This window comes from Phyllostomus hastatus, unplaced genomic scaffold (assembly GCF_019186645.2).
Source record: "Phyllostomus hastatus isolate PE091 unplaced genomic scaffold, TTU_PhHast_1.1 phas_scaffold_39, whole genome shotgun sequence".
Taxonomy (NCBI): domain Eukaryota; kingdom Metazoa; phylum Chordata; class Mammalia; order Chiroptera; family Phyllostomidae; genus Phyllostomus; species Phyllostomus hastatus.
Window position 1 is genome coordinate 33,878,099 of NW_025334028.1, and position 20,460 is coordinate 33,898,558.

Consider the following 20,460-nt stretch of genomic DNA (forward strand, 5'->3'; position numbering starts at 1 on the left):
TAGTGTTTTGCAACAGATAGCAGGACCTTGAATAATGTTTCATTATGAGATGACTTCATTTCTTCTACAGGCCATCAGCTGGCCTTCTATCTCTGAACTGCCAGACTCAATGCTGTCCTCTAAATTTTTGTCCTGTGAGACCCTATGCAGCACTTGACGACAGTCAGTCCTCTCCCTTTGTACACTTTACTTCCTTACATGTTTGTCCATCTATGATGTAGCCCCAACCTCATTTTTCATCCTATTTTTCAACATTTCTGTGTGTCTATGATAAGCCATATTATATATTACATATATAAATATGGGTTATATGGTAACAATTACCATTCCAAATCTGTTGCCATTCCCTCCTATGCTACATATCAATATCTGTTAAAATCTGTTTTTCTTTCTTTAAAGAAAAAAGATTTTGTTTATTTATTTTTAGAGAGAAGGGAAGAGAAGGAGAGAAACACCAAAGTGTGAGAGAAACATTGGTTGGGTTTTTTTTTTTTTGCACTTCACCAGCCTGGGACCTGGCCCGCAACCCAGGCATGTGCCCTGACTGGATTCAAACCTGTGACATTTAGGTGTCATGATAATAAAAACAATGCAGATTGTTTTTATTAGAACTGAACCAAACATATTCTTTTAAAAAAAGATTTATTTTTAGAGAGAGGGGGCAGGAAGCATAAAGAGAGGGAGAGAAACACCAATGTGTGGTAGCCTCTCATGCACCCCTAACTGGGGACCTGGCCTGCAACCCAGGTATGTGCCCTGACTGGGAATCGAACCAGCGATCCCTTGGTTTGCAGGCCCATGCTCAGTCCACTGAGGTACACCAGCCAATGCTGAACCAAACATTCTTAAAGACAGCCTGAAGACTAAACATACACTCACTGTGAGATTACTTGTCCCTTTTCATTTAGCACATGGACAGCACACAAGGTAATAAGTTCCACTGATGGCACATATGTACTGGGTGAGAACTAACACAGAGACTGTAATGTTTTTTGAGGGAAGAAAGTACCTGTTCCAGTGTCATGGATGAGGCACAAATGACACCAGTCAGCAAGTCAGTCCTGGTGAAGTTTCATCATATGGACTGGACCCTTTGGTCCACAAAACTGAATTAACTTTCTTCTTCTCCTAGTGAGAGCAGTTGTTGAAAGGACAAAGCCAGTGGCATTTGCTATAGTGGTGCCATTTGCCTTGCAGGCCTATGACCCTGTTAAACATGACTGCCATTTTACTCTTCTTAGCTTGTCCCCAGGAAATTATTGGAAAGCAAGAACACATCATGCCTAACCCCTCCTTACAGCCACAGGCAGAAGATAACATTGGAACAAACTGCTCCAACAGCCCAGAGGCCTCACAACAGCACCTCCCCTTTTAACATCTAATTATAATTCAATAAAAGCTCAAAGCCCCTATCTGCTGTGCTGGTATATATCTCTATACCATACCCCTCTCCTTTCTTGGAGAGTGAACAAAAACTTTACTCTCTGTACTTTCTTTTCTTTGTGAATTCTTTCACAGCCTGCATCACCCTAACAGTTACGAATAGGAGAAATTGAGTACCCAGTTGATTGTATTCAGGTATTTACATGCCAGCTGATTGTGGTTTTCTCCCTTCTTGCATAGAGCTAGATAAAGTTGGTACATAAAAGGAACTGAAAACCTTAACCTATGCCATTCAGGCATCTGTATACTCATGAGGAGAAGTACAAGTATTTGTTTACCCGTTAGCATTTTTTGGTGCATTCTGTGCCAGGCACTCTTCTAGGTCATGGGAATAAAGCAGTGAACAAAATAGGAAAGGTTGCTGCTTTTATGGAGTTTACATGATAGTGGGGGAAACAGTAACAAATAAAATAATGTCAATAGGTTATAAGAAGTACTAAGAAGAAAAATAAGGTACAGTTAAGGGATAGTGATGGACTATGCCATTTAAAAGTCAGGGATAAGGAGAGTTCTGGTCAAGATGGAGGTGTAGGTAAAAATACTTTGCCTCCTTGTGCAACCACAGGAAGAATTCCAATTGGGTCTCAAAACAAATAACACCCAGAACTGACAGAAAATCTAGATGTATAGAAGTCTGACAACCAAAGATTTAAAGAAGCCACATTCATCTAGATGGGTAGAAGGGGTGGAGATGCAATGTGGTGTGGAAAGGCAGCAGCAGCAGAATGAGCAGTCCAACATTCATGTGTGGTGAATAAAAATCAGGAGGGATACCTTGGGAGTGAATGATCCTAGGTCTAGGCCAGACTGCACAGCCCAGGGTTCCAGGGCCAGGAAGATAAGTCCCCATAACTTCTAGCTATAAAAACCAGTGGAAGTTGGAGTGGTGGAAGAAACTGCCACATTTTCAGGAAACTCTGCTTAAAGAGTCCACACAGACTTAAAATTTACACAGACCCATCCTGTGTGGGACTCAGCAACAGGACAACAGTTGGAAGGGCGTCAGTCCACAGCATGAGTGCTAGACAAATCTCCAGAAGCCAGGCAGCAGCATTGTCTCCTCTTTGAGCCTTCTTGCCACACAGAACCACAAAGCAGTGAAGCAAGTTGCCCTACCCTGGCAATTACCTAAGTCTCTGCCCCACAATTTATAGGAGCCTTTTCTAAAATAGGCCCTTCTACTATGCTACTAAGATAGGGAGTCAAAGCAGCTTTACCTAATACACAGAAACAAATACAGGGAGATGCCAAAGTAAGAAGACAAAGAAATATGACCCAAATAGCAGATCAAAACCCCAGAAAAATAACTAAATGAAATGGAGATAACCAATCTGTCAGCTGCAGAGTTCAAAACACTGGTGATCAGGATGCTCAAAGACTTCACTGAGTATGGCAACAAAATAAAAAAGACCCAGGAAGAAATGAAGGTTGCACTAAGTGAAATAAATAAAAATCTGCAGGGTACCAACAGTGGAGATGAAGTTGGGATTGAAATCAACGATTTGGAACATGAGGAAAAAATAAGCATTCACCGAGCACAGCAGGAAGAAAAAAAGATTTTAATAAAACCTCACAATGATGTAAGGTATCTCTGGGACATCTCCAAAGGTACCAACATCCAAATCATAGGGATGTCAGAAGGAGATGAGGAAGAGCAAGAAACTGAAAACTTATTTGAAAAAAATAATGAAAGAAAACTTCCCTAATTTGGTGAAGAAATAGACAAGTCCAGGAAGCACAAAGTCCCAAACAACTTGGACCCAGGGAGAACCACACCAAGATACATCATAACTAACTTGCCAAAGGTTAAAGATAAACAGAGAATCTTAAAAGCACAAAGAGAAAAGCAGAGTTACCTACAAAGGAATTCCCATTAGACTGTCAGCTGGTTTCTCAAAAGAAACTGTAGGTTAGAAGGGACTGGCAAGAAGTATTCAAAGTGATGAAAAGCAAGGACCTACCACCTAGATTAGTCTATCTAACAAAGCTATAATTTAGAATGGAAAGGCAGATAAAGTGCTTTGCAGACAAGGTAAAGCTAAAGGAGTTCATCATCACCAAGCCATTATTACATGAATTGTTAAAAGGACTTATTCAAGAAAAAGAAGATGATCAAAACTATGAATAATTAAAATGACAACAGATTCACAACTATCAACAACTGAATCTAAAAAAACAAACTAAGCAAACAAGAACAGAGACAGAATCATGGACAGAGAGGGATTTGATGGTTGCTCAGTGGGAGTGGGCAAATGGGTGAAGAGGTGGGTGATTATGAGTACAAATAGGTAGTCATTGAATAGCCATGGGGATGTCATGTACAGTATAAGAAATGGAGTAGCCAAAGAACTTACATGCATGACCCATGGACATGAACAATGGTGTGGAGATTGCCTGAGGGAGTGCGTGGAGGGAGGAAAAGGGGGAAATCATCGGGACAACTGTAATAGCATAATCAATAAAATATAATTTAAAAAAAGTCTTATTCAAAGTCAAAGCCAAATATAAAAATAGAAATGATAAGAACATCTCTGAAGTGGTGTATTTGAGCAAAGATCTGAATGAAGTGCTAAACATGGAGTTCTTCAAGAAAAACTTTATTATATATGTATACATACCATATAGTCCATATAATAAAATAACTTGAGAATGATCATGAAGCAACATGTCAAACATCTCAACCCTGTAATATATGCAAGGTGTTTGAGGCACAGATCAAATAATAAGTGATGAAGCATGACTGAATACCCAGCAAACTTAATGTAGCTTCAAACCATATTCATAACAGCGTCTTACTAAATTCAGCTTTATTCCATCATGATGGGGATAAATCATATGCGTTTAACATGGATGAGCACATGACAAAATAGGATTTGGGTGCTCCGTGTAGTTTTTGCAAGATCATGAAGTTGGACACCAGTATGGTGATCAGAACTTTTTACAAATGAGGCCTTTTTTTTTTTTTAAATACATGGAGAGTTATTTCAGGATACGGTATGTTACAGGTTGAATTGTGTGCCCTCTCCCAATTCATATGTTGAAATTTTAACCCCAAAACCTCAGAATATTACCTTATTTGAAAATAGGGTTGTTGTAAATGTAATTAGTTAAAATAAAATCATAGTGGAGTAGGATGGGCCTCTAGTCCAATTACGATCTTATAAGAGTGTCAAGTGAAGGGACCTGCACACATAAGATGCCATGTGAAGAATGCAGTTATGGCTGTCATGGGCCAAGGAATGACAGATCACTAAGTAGCAGCTAAGAGAGGCATGGAAGTTTCCCTCACGGTTCTCAGAAGGAACCAACTCAGCTGACACCTTGATCCTTGACTTCTAATACATTTCTATTGCTTTTACCACCTAGTTTGTGGCATTTTGTTTTTGCAGCCCTATCAAAGGAATACATGGTGGAAAGAATGTGATGTAAACCTAGATTCAATTTAAAAAATTATTGACTTTAGAGAGAAGATGGGGCAGGGGAAAGAGACAGACATGGATTTGTTGTTCCACTTATTTATGCATTCACCAGTTGATTCTTGCATGTGCCCTTACTGGCATCAAATCTGCAATCTTGTTGCATCTGGATGCTCCAACCAACTTGCAGATTCCTGGCCAGTGCTGAACCTAGAGTTTGATCTAATGTTTTTTCCATTGCATAGTACCTTTCTGAATTTTGAAAAGTAATTTTAACACTCATGTTTAGTTAGAATTCAATTTAGAATCACTTTTACTTTATATTATCGTTTTGAGGATTAAACAAGTTACTAAATATGTGAGTGCTTGGCACAAGCACTGAAAGTAGGCCCTGAAAATGATGATTCCTTTCCCTTCTTAGATTTGTGACACCTCATTATGCACTCATTTATTCAGTGACTGTTGTGGAATCCTAAATATATCCATGAAAAATTACCTTAGTTAACAATATCCTGTTTCTCCCAAACTGTGGACGCTGAATTGCAAAAGAACCCACACATTAGCATGAGTTAGCTGAAGATACATGGTTCTTAAAGCTTTCCATCAATGAGCAATGCCCAGTATGTCCTTGCGCAAATTAGGTGACCACTAAAACTGCTACTTGAATGTTTTCCACAACTTCCAACAGTGTGAAGGCCTTGGATCATCTTACATGATGACTGTTAACAGCGATAAGCTTTTATTATACTCACTGCAGTCATAACTTAAGGTTTTATTTCACATACTTTTAGGTTATTTGGATCACCAAATACATTAAATTTGTTTCTTGTCTAACAATATTAGTGCTTCTTGAATTCGAATGCTGAGGTTTAGTTTTTAAAGGAGAGGGCAAGAAAGGTGACCCAGATAGGAGAAATGCTTTCATGCTCTTGATTCACTGCAGTGAGCTTTTCACGCGCAGTGGGATCTGGACTCATTTACTATGCAGATTTCCCAGCTTGGCTCAAAGCCAAAAAAGCTTTTCGCAGTGAGCAGCTGATTTCGTTTCTCTTGTGAGCCAATGGTGAACGGATACTTCAGAAAGGACGCTGGCTGAGTCACCTTCTGCAGATAAGCTGAAATATTAATAGTATCTCGGCCGGGCTCCGAGCAGCAGCAGCAACTAGCCTCATTGACAACGCCCGCCCGCGGCCCAGCCGGCTGTAACGGCTGAACTGGCCCCGAGAGTAGGGGCCTGCGGGAGGATGCATGGGAGCATGCGGTGCCGGAGCACCGAGGGGCACGACCGCGGTGAGTACCTGCGGCCCCACACCCCAGGGTCTTCCCAGACGAGCGCGGACGACGAAACTAGGGCCCAGTGATTATCGAGAACAGGGAGGGTCATTGCGATTCAGCCAACGTCGCGAACGACTACCGGTTCCCCTCGAGAGCCCGGCTCGGTAGGCGCGGGCGGCAGTGTGGAACTTCCGGCAGCAGCCGGAGACCGAGGCGGTAGTTCCGCAGAGCGGCGGAGCCCGAGAGATACTTCCGGCTGCACTGAGGCGGATGAAGCCAGGCGGAATTTCAGGGGACAAGGCGGGACTTCCTGCGGACCGGAAGTAGGGCCAAGGCGTCCGGATTTCCGGTGTCATGGGCGGGGCTTCTGGCCCCCCCAAGGCGGGGCGAGGCCGGGACTTCCGACGGCGCCGGAAGTGCGGCTAGTCTGGCTGCCGCGTAGTGGAAACGGATCCGGACTGAGTCAGTGTCCTGCGTCTCCGCGTCGGTCCCGGCTCCGTGTGGTTGGGAAGTGACGGGGGGCAGGGCAAGGCCCGGCAGGCACTAGGCGGCTGGCTCGGCGGCGGTGTGATTGGTGAGTGCCGGGGCGGCCATCTTCCTTCCGGGACGGGCTACCCTGGTGAAGCCGTCCGCGGTTCCCCCGGGGTGGGGGTACGCTGTGGAGTCCGTTCGCCCCCCGCCTTCCCGAGCTGTCCCATGGACTTCGTTGCCCCAATCCGTGCCCGTGCGTTCCCCGACTCTATGCACCCTGGCTGGCTCTTCCAGCCCTGCTGTGGGTGAGGTCCCGGGAGGGTGCACTGAGCCTCGCAGCGATGCCTGGAGACCTGGTGTCGCGGGCGTCAGTTACAGTTTGCATTGCCGGGGAGATTGCGTCCCTCAAAGCACGTGTGGCGTGGGCAGGTGCGGAATGGTCAGGGGAGAGGGGTCCTCCACAGAACCCCACGGCCGGGCAAGGGGAAGCTGCGCCGGTGTGGGAGAGCGCAGTGTCGGTACTTGAGGTTTAATCGGCCGCCGTTTAAGTCCAGTGTGCTGGTCTACGCGTTTGACCCTGGGATTACCGTCCAGCGAATGAACAAATTCTTCAGGTAGTCGCGTACCCCAGGTCTGGCCTCCTCGCCGGGTCGTGAGCACTTTCTGCAAGCTTCCTTTGCAGTTTGGGGCACCTCCAGGTCAAAGGGTTGTCAGCCAATCACTTCTGAAGTGTCTAAGGGAGGTGGAATAATGCGGTGACCGTTAACCCTCGTTTCTCTGTTAGTACTGCCCAAGGAGAGAGGTTAGTGAATCTCCTGGCTAACTGCGGTGCGACCTTAGGTAAGGAACTTCCTCAGTCTCCGTTCTTAGCCTTGTTTTGTTATTGAGAAGGTTATGTTTCAATATGATCGGTATTCTTGCAAAGTCCTTGACACAGGGCATTTTTGTTTAGTATGCTTCCTTCCTCTTCTGGATAGCATTGTCAGACTGTTCACTTGAATATGCACCTACCTTGCACCCTTAAGTCCTCCCCCCTACCTCCAGGTGATACCAAGAGCTCTCTGAATATTATGTGTTGGTTTATCTAAGGGCAGTATTTTACGTTTATTAAGTTTCACCCTAGATTTTGGGTTCATTAAAAAATATGTTTATCGCTCAATCCATTGAGCTGGTGTAGCTCAATGGATTGAATGCTGGTCTTCAAACCAAAGGGTCGCCGGTTTGATTCACTGTCAGGGCACTTGCCTGGGTTGCAGCCCAGGTCCCCAGTTGGTGGTGAGCAAGAGGCAACCACACATTGATGTTTCTTTCCCTCTAGTTCTCCCTCCCTTCCCCTCTGTCTAAAAATTAATAAATAAAATATTTAAACATGTTTATTAATTGAGAGAGAAAGAGAAACATTGATTGATTGCCTCCCATTTGCATCCGCACCAGGGATGAACCCGCAACCTAGGTACCGTATTTTGCCATGTGTAATGCACTCCCATGCATAATGCACACTCGTTTTTGTACTGTTATACCCATGCCATTTAATCATTATACCCATGTATAATGCGCGTCTTATTTCCTTCAAAAAATGTGGGCAAAAAGTGCTCATTTTACATGGCAAAATACGGTGCTCTGACTGGGAATTGAACCCCAAACCTTTTGGTGTTTGGGGGGGTGGGCAACACGATGACCACAATGCTCTAACCAGCTGAGCAACACTGAGCCACACCTGCCATGTCCAGCTCATGTTTTTAAAAACTGCTATTAAGATCTTAAAAAATTCTTGGTGGTTATTTGTCTTTCAGTGATGTCCCTTAGTTCACTGTTGTTCACAGATTTGATGAGGGTGTGTCCTATGCCTTCATCCGATCACTAAGAAAACATTTAAAGCAAGTGAGACTGCTGATAGATTTTTGAGATTACCTCTCTGCTAATACTACTCAGTTGTTGAGTTTGGTGTTTCAGCCTGCCAGGAATTTACCTAATGGCTTTCATGATGAAATGTTATGAAAAATTTAATTGAATTTCTTGTGGAAATTCAGTCAGATTTTCTATTTTTAAATGTCACATGAAAATTATGTTCTTTAAACATTATTTTGCATATGATTAATATTAATGAAATTAACTACTTAAGCAAGTGTTTTTCTCTTGCTAACAAGTTTAAAAATCCCACTGGATATGAAGATATGAGTTGTGTTTTGTCTGTGGGTGGTAATATGCATGTGGCAGCATATACTAAGGACAAATGTGTTAGGCAGAAGTAGAGTGTATGTTAAATCCAATTATGTGAATGGTAAGGTAAGGGCATTGAATTTTTAGAGGGGACTATCCTTTATTGAAAGTAAATGTTTTAAGTAAAATCACCAGAACATTTAATTCACATAAACCTGTTTAATGTGGTGATCTGTTCTATAATGTTGGGTTAGTATGAATATTCTGAAGGAAAATAATTATCTTTTGGAATTTCAGGCTTTGGTGTTAGTTTATATTTAGGTGAAACAGTACATAATATTTGAAGTAGCTGATTTTTAGAGTTCTTTCTCTTTATAGTTCTATGAACAATTTATTAAAGTGTTTAGCCTGTTAAATATTTGGAAACTACCTCATGGGGTGTTGTGAGCATTAGTGAGCCTGTTTTTACTGATTCATTTGAGTCTCACAGCAACTTTTATTCGAAGTTCTCCCACCTCAGGTCACCTACATACTCATTAGCATCTCTATTACTTCTGTCTGTGCCTCCTGCTGGTCTAGCCTAGAGTTCATGCTACATCATTTTAATAGTCCTTTTATAAATACTTGCAACTTTCTTGCCCCTCTTTCCATATCAGCCTGAAAAAACTTTAAAGTCATTATCAAATGTTCGAATAAAATTTGAACTAACACTGACCAATGGTCTGAGGTTAAGGTAACAGAAACTTTAGCTACTGAGCCAAGGACATACTCTTCATGGAGGGTCTACTGTTCAAGGGAAGAAGTGATGCTGAGACCAGTGATGCCTGCTGGGAAGAGGTGGAGGACCTGAATGAAGAGCCAAGTAAAATTTTTTAAAAGTTTCAGGAAAAAAGTTGTAACAGGTTAACAGCAGGAAAAAAGAAGAAAAAACTTAAAAGAGGTTAGAACTAGAGGAACCTACAGATCTAATTCTGGAAGAAGGGTGAACCATATCTGAAGAAATTAGAGGAAGAGGCAGAATCTGAATTTGCTAGATAATATTTTAGTGTTAATACACAGTGTACAGCATAGGCACATGAACCCACCTCAGAGATATGACTGCACAGAATTTAGAAAGTCACAAAAAGATAAAATCACTATGAAAAATCTCCATTTGATGTCGGGTTTTGGAGAACCAAACCTCTTCCAGATTTATAGTTTATAATAGATTGAAATGTATATTTGGTTGGAAATTGATCAATGGGGAAAGACTACCAGTATATGGACTGTTTTGTGAAGTGACAAACAAATAGGCAAACAACACCGTGTGGTTCATGGAGATGAGTGAGGGGTTAAAAATTCAGTGAAAGGTAGAAGGTGAGGATCTTAAAAATTAGTTGTGAAGAAGACTGCTAATTTCCTTATAGTGGCTGAAAAAACCAGAGATGTGATATTAAGAGAGAAAATCCTCTGTGATGTGAAAGGAAGGTTGGTATTGCAGTCTTTGTATGACCAACTGATACACTCTTTTTTTATTTAAAGGTATTTATTTATTTATTTTTAGACAGGGAAGGGAGGGAGAAAGATAGAGAGAGAGAGAAACAAACATCAATGTGCGGTTGCTAGGGGCCATGGCTTGCAACCCAGGCATATGCCCTGACTGGGAATTGAACCTGCGATGCTTTGGTTTGCAGCCTGCACTCAATCCTCTGAGCTACGCCAGGCAGGGCCCAACTGATACACTCTTGGGAGTGCATTAGCTTTTCAGTTTATACTTAACAGAATGCTTCTGCTGAAGTTACTGAAAGAGGAAAGAAACTTTTACTGTTTTATTTGCTTAATTTAAATGTCTAAAGGTCAAGTCTCTTTTTTTCTCTGAAGCCCTATCAGGACAGCTTTCACAGTGTTTTGATACCATTCCTTTATAAAACATACCTTATAAACTGCAAGGTAACAGCTAAATTGCTGTTCAGTGGGAGTCATATGACTATGACTATAGATTTGTTATATTCAAATCTGTATTCAAATTTAAATTTGTTGAATTTAATATCAATGAAGTCTGTTTTCTGTATAAAATTAACCAATTACAGATTCTGCCATTGCGATTTTTCTTCTATGTCTTTATTTCAACCATCTCTAATTTTCTTTCTCTCCCCTTCCCCTTTTTTAAAAATCTTCACCCGAGGATATGCTTACTGATTTCAGACAACAAGGAAGGGAGAGAGAAACATTGATCCTTTGCTTCCTGATCAGGGATTGAACTTGCAACGCAGGTATGCTCCCTGACCAGGAATCAAACCCTCAACCCCTTGGTGCGTGGGACGATACTCCATCCAACTGAGCCACCTGGCCAAGGCCAACCATTTCTGATTTCTGTAGCTCAAATTTTTCAGATCTAAATTTCATCAAAAGATTTGTTCTGTCATGTTTCAATCATAAATGTTTCCATAAGTCATTTAAGGGACCATTAGTTTGATTTTGTATTGCCTATTTCACCAGTAATACACATTATAAACTTTTCTTCTTGCAAAGAAAGTAACTTGGGAAAGCATTGGTTCTGGAGGCATAATGGGGTCACAATGCCCGTCTACTTTAAATGTAGACCTCTGACAGATTGATAAAGTCCAGTGCTCTTTTCATCTCTAGACCTGTGTACCTTCAGCTACCTTGTTGTTTTAGATACTCAGTGGCATTGCAAACATAATACATTCAGTATTTAGTTCTTGACTTCTCCAAATCTGCCTCATCTCAGGGGCCCTGGCCTCCCATTTCACCTACCTCTTTCCTCAGAAATGAGAGCTCTCTTTGTTAGTCTCTCCTCTTCCCCACCTGCTCTAGTCCCCAGATCTGATCATCTGCCCTTTAACTTAACGACCATGTTTATCGCCTAGATTACTTTAGTGACTTCCTGATTAGCTTCCCCATTTCTAGTCACCTGTTATTTCTACGTATTTTCACACAGCAGCCTGATGGGTTTTTAATGCAAATCTAGTGTCTCTTATTGCTTAAAATGTTTAAGTGGCTCCCTTTTTAATTTAGGATAAATTCTGAATGTAAAAGAACAGAATCTAAGTCTTTCTGTCTGGCTTATCCTGCACAATTTTCTCAATTGTTTACTTGCTGTGTTGTAGCCACACTACCTGTTTTTAGTATTTAATAAAACAGTCTTATTTCCAGCTCAGGGCATTTGCACACAGTTTCTGTCCCTCTCCATTTCTCACATGGCTAACTCTTACTAATTCTTAAGTCTCAGTTTATTCATTTTTTAAAAATGTATTTTATTGATTATACTACTACAGTTGTCCCATTTTCTTTCTCCCCTTTATTCCCCTCTGCCCTTCACCCCCCTCTCACCAACATTCCCCTGCCTTAGTTCATGTTTGTGGGTCGTCCATACAAGTTCTTTGGCTTCTCCATTTCTCATACTATTCTTAACCTCACCCTATCTATTTTGTACCTACTATCTATGCTTCTTATTCCCTGTACCTTCTCCCCCATTCTCCCCCTACCCCCTCCTACTGATAACTTTTCATATGATCTCCATTTCTGTGATTCTGTTCCTGTTCTAGTTGTTTACTTAGTTTGTTTTTGTTTTAGGTTCAGCTGTTGATAGTTGTGAATTTGTTGTCATTTTACTGTTTATATTTTTGATCATCTTCTTATTCTTAGATAAGTCCCTTTAACATATAATAAGGACTTGGTGATGATGAACTCTTTTAACTTGACGTTATCTAGGAAGCAGTTTATCTGCCCTCCCATTCTAAATGAGAGCTGTGATGGATAGACGAATCTTGGATGTAGGTCCTTGCCTTTCATGACCTGGAATCCTTCTTTCCAGCCCCTTCTTGCCTGCAAGGGCTCTTTTTTTTTTTTAAGATTTTATTTTATTTATTTTGAGAGAGAGAGAGAGAGAGAGAGAGAGAGAGAAAGAGAAACATCAATGTGCGGTTGCTGGGGGTTATGGCCTGCAACCCAGGAATGTACCCTGGCTGGGAATCGAACCTGGAACACTTTGGTTCCCAGCCCGCGCTCAATCCACTGAGCTACGCCAGCCAGGGCTTGCAAGGACTCTTGAGAAATCAGCTGACAGTCTTATGGGAACTCCTTTGTAGGTAACTGTCCCCTTTTCTCTTGCTGTTTTTAAGATTCTCTCCTTATTTTTAATCTTAGGTAATGTAATTATGATGTGCCTTGGTGTGTGCTTCCTTGGTTCCAATTTCTTTAGGACTCTCTGAGCTTCCTGGATTTCCTGGAAGTCTGTTCCCTTTACCAGATTAGGAAAGTTCTCAATTTTTTTTTCAAATAGGTTTTCAGTGTTTGCTCTTGCTCTTCCTCTTCTCCTTCTGGCATCCCTATGATTAGGATGTTGTAAGGTTTAAAGTTGTTCTGGAGGTTCCTAAGCTTCTCCTCATTTTTTTTGAATTCTTGTTTCTTCATTGTGTTCTGGTTGAATGTTTATTTCTTCCTTCTGGTTCAAATTGTTGATTTGAGTCCTGGTTTCCTTCCCACCACTGTTGGTTCCCTCTACATTTTCCTTTATTTCACTTTGCATAGACTTCTTCCTCTATATTGCGACCATACTCAGCCATTTCTGTGAGCATCTGGTTACCAGTGTTTTGAACTGTGCACCTGATAGATGGGTTATCTCTTCTTTACTTCTGTTTTTGGAACTTTGATCCGTTCTTTCATTTGGGCCATATTTTTTTTGTTTCGGTGCACCTGCTATGTAGTAAGGGATGGAGCCTTAGGTGTTTGCCATGGCGGGGCAACCCAGTTACTGGGTTGTGGTGCTGTGTGTGGGAGAGGTGTAGGAAAGGGAACAGCGCTGCTTGTTGGGCTCTTGGCTGGCTTTCAGTTACTTCCCCCTCTACCCATAAGCAAATTGGGCCTTTGTGGTGATGATTTCTGGGTGGGTGGGTTTGTCTAGAACCCTGTGGGTATCTCCAGTGAGCTTTCTTGTGAGTCTGGGGGTTTCTCTTGCCACTGCAATCTCCACAGGTTTTTAAGTCAGAGGTTTTGAGGATTTATTTCCATGTGCTGGAACCCTGGGTTGTATGGTCTATTTCGCTCTCCAGTTGTTCCTCCTGGCTTACCCATAGGCAAAGGTAAAGCCGTTGCCTCACCCATCCCAGTCCTCCAGCTGCTGTCTTGCCGTGCCTCCTCTCCACCCCAGCTGCCTGTCTCCACCCTTCTACCAGTCTGGATGAATGTTTCTATTTCAACTCCTTGGCTGTCGGACTTTCATACATTTTGGTTCTCCGATAGTTCTAGTTATTTTTTGTTTTTAACTTTGCTGTTGTCCTTTTTGTCATGTGAGGAGGCAAAGTGTATCTACCTATGCCTCCATCTTGGCTGGAAGTCTTAACTCTCAATTTAAATGACAGCTTCTTACTGTAGCTAATATTTGCTCTGTGTAGTATTTGTATATCTCTTTTATAGTATTCATAATTTATTTAAATTATTCATCATAATTTATAATTATTATAATAAGTTACGAGATTCTATGTTTAATGTCTGAGTTAAAGCCTAACTCTAAGCAACCTGAAGGTAGGAACCAAGTTTGTTTTGTTCACTACTGTATTTCTAGCTCCTAGCTCATGTATATATTATATCTTCAACAAGTATTCGATGAACGACTTGAATGAAATTAAGTGCTGTTATTATCTCTGTTTTAAAGATGACAAAACTTAAGTCTTAGGAAAGTGGTCAAGTTACTTGATCAAAGTTAGACGGCTAGTCTAACTTTGTGGTAGATGTGTTTTTTCATTCATTCACTTATACATTCATCAACATGGCAGGTCCTACAAATACAATAGTGAACACAGATGAACATGTCCCAGTCCTCATGTTGTTGATGATGTAGGGAAGGAAGCATTCATTGAATGAGAAAACCACAAATAAGATCTAAGTACAAATGTGGTAAGGGTCATGAGGTGCTAGAACTAGCAGTGGTCAAGGGAACCCTTTTTGAGGAGATAACCTTTAAGATGAGGCTTTATGATAAAAAAGCCAATCTTTAGAAGAGTTGGGGGGAATTAAAGTCTGTATAACCATAAACCTCATGTTCTTTTATTTCATTTTATTTATTTATTTTTAGAGAGAGGGGAAGGGAGGGGAAAAGAGAGGGCAGTGAAACATGGATGTGCTAGAGATATATCGATCAGTTGCCTCTTGCATGCCCCTAACTGGGGACCTGACCCACAACTCAGGGATGTGCCCTGACTGGGAATCGAACTAGTGACCTTTTGGTTCACAGGCCGGCACTCAATGCACTAAGCCACACCAGCCAGGGCAAAACTCATGTTCATAACCATTGTGTTCTATGGATTTCATTCTAAGAGAGGTATGTAAATATTTGAATTATTTATATCTATATATTCCACTAAGTTAAGAAGTGACAAAACTACATACTTCTGTTCACTGATACTTCTTTTTTTCTTTTTCTTTTTTAAATTTTTTAAATCTTTTTTTAATTTTAATTGTTGCAGTACAATTTTCTATTTTTTACTCCCATCCCAACCCACCCATGTTCACTGATATTTCTTAGGGAAGCAGAATGTTATTAAGTATAGGGCCGAAATTCACAAGTCAGATTAAGGTGTGATGGGTTAAAGATTGCTACAAATTCTTTCTCATTTTCCTCCTATCCAGAGATTAAGTCTGTTTGTCTCTACTTGAGTCTGGGTTGGCCTTGTGACTTGCTTTGACAAATATAATACCAAAAAGTGAGAGAAATAGAAGATTTAAAAAAAAACCCACAAGAATTTTAGGAATAAAAAATTACAAGTATCTTTATTCCTATTTTTGAATTTCTTTTTTTTTTAAGATTTTATTTATTTATTTTTAGAGAGGGAAGGGAGGGAGAAAGAGAGAGAAAAAAACATCAATGTGCACTTGCTGGGGGCCGTGGCCTGCAACCCAGGCATGTGCCCTGACTGGGAATCGAACCTGCAACATTTTGGTTCACAGCCCACGCTCAATCCACTGAGCTGTGCCAGCCAGGGGAGTTTCTTTTTTTTTAATATTTTAGTTACATCTTGTCTACATAAAGCTACAGAAAATAATTTTAATAAGTTAATGAATTTCAAAATTTTAAAACCTACACATGCAGAATTGACCAACTTGAATGCCTTCCTGTGTTGTAAAGTAAGATCTTGTTGCCATTTTAAAAGGCCTGCACATACAATGTGAGACACAAAAAGTGATCTGGCTTTTTCTTAAAGAAAGATGAGCAGATGTACTTCTCCTATTCCTTTCCGTAAGTACAGCTAAAAACACTGGACACTACATATAAAACGAATTTAAGACTGAAAAGTGGAGAGAAGACTGAAAGGTGGACTGACTGCATATGTTGGGACTGGAGAAATGACACAGAGCTGAGTTCCCTGGCCTTTCTTTTTGCCTCATGTATGTCAGACTGAGACTGGAGAAGCCAGCAACACCAAAAGGCTCACACAAGAAGCCCCAAGAAGCAACCTGCTTTTTAGACAAAAGACCAGGAAAGGGAAAGTCCACCAGACAGAACACTTTTAGAAAACACTGCAGCCCCCACCCTCACCCTTGCTGTCAAAGGCCAGATGGGAAAACTAGACTTTACCGTTGACAGCTGTATTGAAGTAACACTCTGCTGGGTGTTACCAGAGAAGGCCACATAAGGAGTTGGAAGTCTTATCTCTGCAGGGTGATACAAAGCATACCCATCCCTCTTGCTGCTGGGGTGGCATCAGAGGAAATCTAGTGTGGTCTGGAATTTCACCACACTTCTATATAGGGTGCAGTCACTGAGGAACCCCCCGGTCTAGCTAGGGTAGTGTGAGCAGAGGCCAAGGAGGTGGCTAAACTCTTACCTTACCCAGGGTCAATGGAAGCTGAGTGGGGAGCCCTAACTACCATCCATTTTCCATATCTACCTGCCAGAAACAAAGTAGCGTCCATCTTTGCCTGATGGTACAGTGTCAGCAGAGGTCTGCTGTAATAGAAGACTTAAGTCAGATCAGAAGTCTGATAACACAATTCCCAAAATGTTGAGGCTTCAGTTGAAAAAAATCATGTCACACAAAGAACCAGGAAAATCTAGACTCGAGAAGAAGTCAAATTTACATAGAGATGACAGATTAAATTAGAGTTATTTGACAAAAGATTTTAAAGCAGCCATCATAAAAATACTATCATGATTAATTACTAACACTTGAAACAAATGAAAAACAGATAATCTCAGGAATAAAATATAGGATATAAAGAAGAAACATGGAAGTTTCAGAAATGAAAAATACAATATATTAAACCAGTGGATGGCTTAATAACAGAATGGATAGGGCATAGGAAAGAATCAGTAAACTTAAAGACAAACAATAGAAATTACCCAATCTGAACAACAGAGAGATAATACACTGAAAAATAAAAATAAACAGAACCTCAGAGACCTGGGGACTTTAACAGAAAGACCTATCATCAGAATCCCAGAAAGAGCAGAGAAAGGCAGTGGGCCTTCAAATGTATTTGAAGAGGTACAAGCTGAATATTTCCTAAATTTGGCAAACCATAAATGTACATTTTCAAGAAACTTAGTGAAACCTGGACAGGATAACCTCAAAGAAATCCATGCTAAAACACATCACTGTGAAACTTCTGAAAACTAAAGATGAAAAAAGGCACAAGAAAGAAATGCCAACTTACCTATAGTAGAAAAACAGTTTCTTTACAGTGGATTTCTCATCAGAAACTATGGATGGCAGAAGGAAGTGGCACATTTTTCAACTGCTGGAGAAAAGAACTCAACTCAGAATAATATATCAAGGGAAAACTTCCTTCACATGATTTGTCCCTAGCAGGCCTAAAAAAAATAGGTAGAGCAAGTTCTCTAAACAGACAAGTGACATAAGGAGTGTGGGAATACCAGGAAGGAAGAACTAACAATGGAAAGAGCAAGCATATTGGTAAATTCAATAGATGGTCCTTCTTTATGTTTGAAGGGTGAAACTTAATTAACTGTCTGCTGTGGTTCTCTTTGTATGTAGAACAAAATATTTAAGATGATTATGTTAGAAAAGGGGGGTTGGGAGAGGGACAAGAGGAAGTAAGGTTTCTGCATTTTACCATGAACTGATAAAATGTTGATAATCAGTAGACTGTGATACATTATGAAAATGTCATACCTAGAAAAATTACTAGAAAAATTTATAAGAAGATATATTTGAACTATAGTGTAGATAAAGTAAAATTAAAAAAAATGTTCAGGTGACCCACAAGAAAGTAGGAAAAATAAAACAAAATGAGAGAACAAACAATGAATTGTACACTGTGGTCAAGTGGGGTTTATTCAGGGGATAAACTGAAAATGCATGTCATATTACGTGGTATCTGTGTCATTGACTTGTTAGCAGGCTAAAAAGGAGAAGCCACGTGGTCATATTAAGAAAAAAAATGACAAAATTCTACACTCATTCCTGAAATGCTCAGAATATAAACTATAGAAGGGAACTTTCTCAATTTGATTAAAAATATTTACAAAATCTACAGTTAGCTAGTGTCAAACTTAATGATGAAAGACTGGATATTTTTTTCTTTTTGATTTTGTTTCTTTTCAGAGAGAGGGGAAGGGAGGGAAACATAGGTAGGTTGCCTCTTTCACACCCCTGGCTGGGGACCTGGCCTGCAGCCCCAGTCTGTGCCCTGACTGGAAATTGAACCAATAACCTTTTGGTTTGCAGGACAGTACCCAACCCACTGAGCCGTGAAGGTCAGGGCCAATTGTATTTTTGTATACTAGCAATGAACATGTGGAAATGGAATTAGGAATATATTAAAATTGCTCAAAAATATAAACTGTAGTGCAAATTTGAGAAGACATATGGAGGACTTTTGTGCAGAAAACTACAAAATAGGAAAGACATCAAAGATAATCTAAATAGAGATAAACTGTGTTCATAGATTAGAAGGTTCAACATTATAAAAATGCCAATTCGCTCCAAGTTGATAAACAGATTAAACACAGTTCCTATTAAAATCCCCATCAGGGTTTTTGTAGATGTGGAAAAGATTGTTTCAGTTTGTGAGGTGGAAAGGCAAAAGAACTAAAATAGTTTAGACAACTCAGGGATCACCAACTGATTTCAAGACAGCACAGGAATCAAGACGGTGGTATTAGCTGAGGGATACATAGATCAGTGGAACAGAACTGACAACCAAGAAGTAATATCACAAACATATAGCCAGTTGATTTTTGACCAATATGCCAAAACTTTCTTAATTCAGTATAGGATAGGTAGTCCTCAACTTAATAGTGCTGAAATAATTGGATGATATCAGAAAAAAAATACCCCAAACAAAACAAAACCCCAAAAATCTGATTTAAATTTCACACCTTATAAAAATCAACCCAAAATAGCTCATAAATTTAAATACAGTTTTAAATAAAATTTGAAGAAAACAGTAAATTTGGGGGAATTAGGGTTGGTGAAAAGTTCTTAGACATGACTCAAAATATGATTCATAGAAGAATAATTGATCAGCCCTGGCTGGTGTGGCTCAGTGGATTGAGTGCTGGCCTGCGAACCAAAGGGTTGCTAGTTTGATTCCCAGTCTGGGTACATGGCTGGGTTGGAAGCCAGGTCCCCAGTGGGGGTGCACAAGAGGCAGCCACACATTGGTGCTTTTCTCCCTCTTTCCCTCTGTATAAAAATGAATAAAGTATTTTAAAAAAGAATAATTGATGAGTTGGTTTTCATCAGATTAAGTTTTGCTTTGTGAAAAACCATGTTAGGAGGAAAAGACAAGTTACAGACTGGGAAAAACTATTTGCAACCTCCATATTTGACAAATAACTCATGAGGAATATATAAATAACTCTCAAATCTTAACAGTAAAAAACCCAAACAATTGTATTAGAAAAATGGGCAAAAGACATGAAGAGGCATTTTACTGGAGGGGCTATACAGATAGCAAAGTAAGCACACAAAAAGACTTTTCAATATCACTAGTCAGCAGGGAAGTGCAAATTAGGACCATGACAAGATACTACATACCTCTCAGAACAACTAAAATTAAAAAACCAAATGCTGGTAGGATGCGAAAGACAGACTCTCATATATTGCTGATGGGAGTATTTTTTACTCTGGAAAATAATTTGACAGTGTCAAAACAAACAAACAAACGAAAACATGGTTAAACATAGAGTTACCTTATGACCCAGCAATTCCATTCCTAGGTGTGTACACAAGAGAGAAAACAAATGCACACTAAAACTTGCATGCTAATGTTCACAGTGGTGTTATTCATAATAACCTAAAAATGGAAACAACCAAGTGTCCAACTTATGAACAAGTAAAATGTGGTATATTTGGCAATAAAAAGAAAGAAATTGTCAATACAGTCTGTGACATGGATGAGCCTTAAAAAATGCTGAGTAAAAACCAGTCACAGTAGACCAGGCTGGTCTATTGTGTGACTCCATTTATATGAAATGGCCAATAAAGGAAATTTTAAATGTAGAGAAAGTAATTTCGTGGTTGCCTAAAGTTGGCTGTGGGAGTGACTTATATGGTGTTTGACTTACATCTCAGTAATTTTTTTTTTAAATGAAATGTACATTTTCCCTATGCCCCAACAATCTCATGCTTGGGTATTCATCCAAAACAAATGGAAACCAACGTTCATGAAAAACCTGTGTTACTGTTCATAGTGCTTTAAATGTAGTAGTAAAAATTTGGAAAAAACT

At 40.2% G+C, this 20,460-nt stretch overlaps 1 protein-coding gene across 3 annotated transcripts in view; it reads left to right on the forward strand.

The window, feature by feature from the left end:
* Positions 1 to 5,563: 5,563 nt before the first annotated feature.
* Positions 5,564 to 20,460, forward strand: part of WDR37 (WD repeat domain 37) — a 67,209-nt gene continuing 52,312 nt past the window's right edge. The window contains exon 1 of one of the 3 annotated variants that reach the window (XM_045820219.1): positions 5,564 to 6,149. The gene's annotated coding sequence lies outside the window, so the exon portion shown is untranslated. Of the gene's footprint in view, positions 6,150 to 6,220; positions 6,709 to 20,460 lie in introns of those variants that run through there. The other 2 variants (XM_045820220.1, XM_045820218.1) reach the window with 2 other exon arrangements.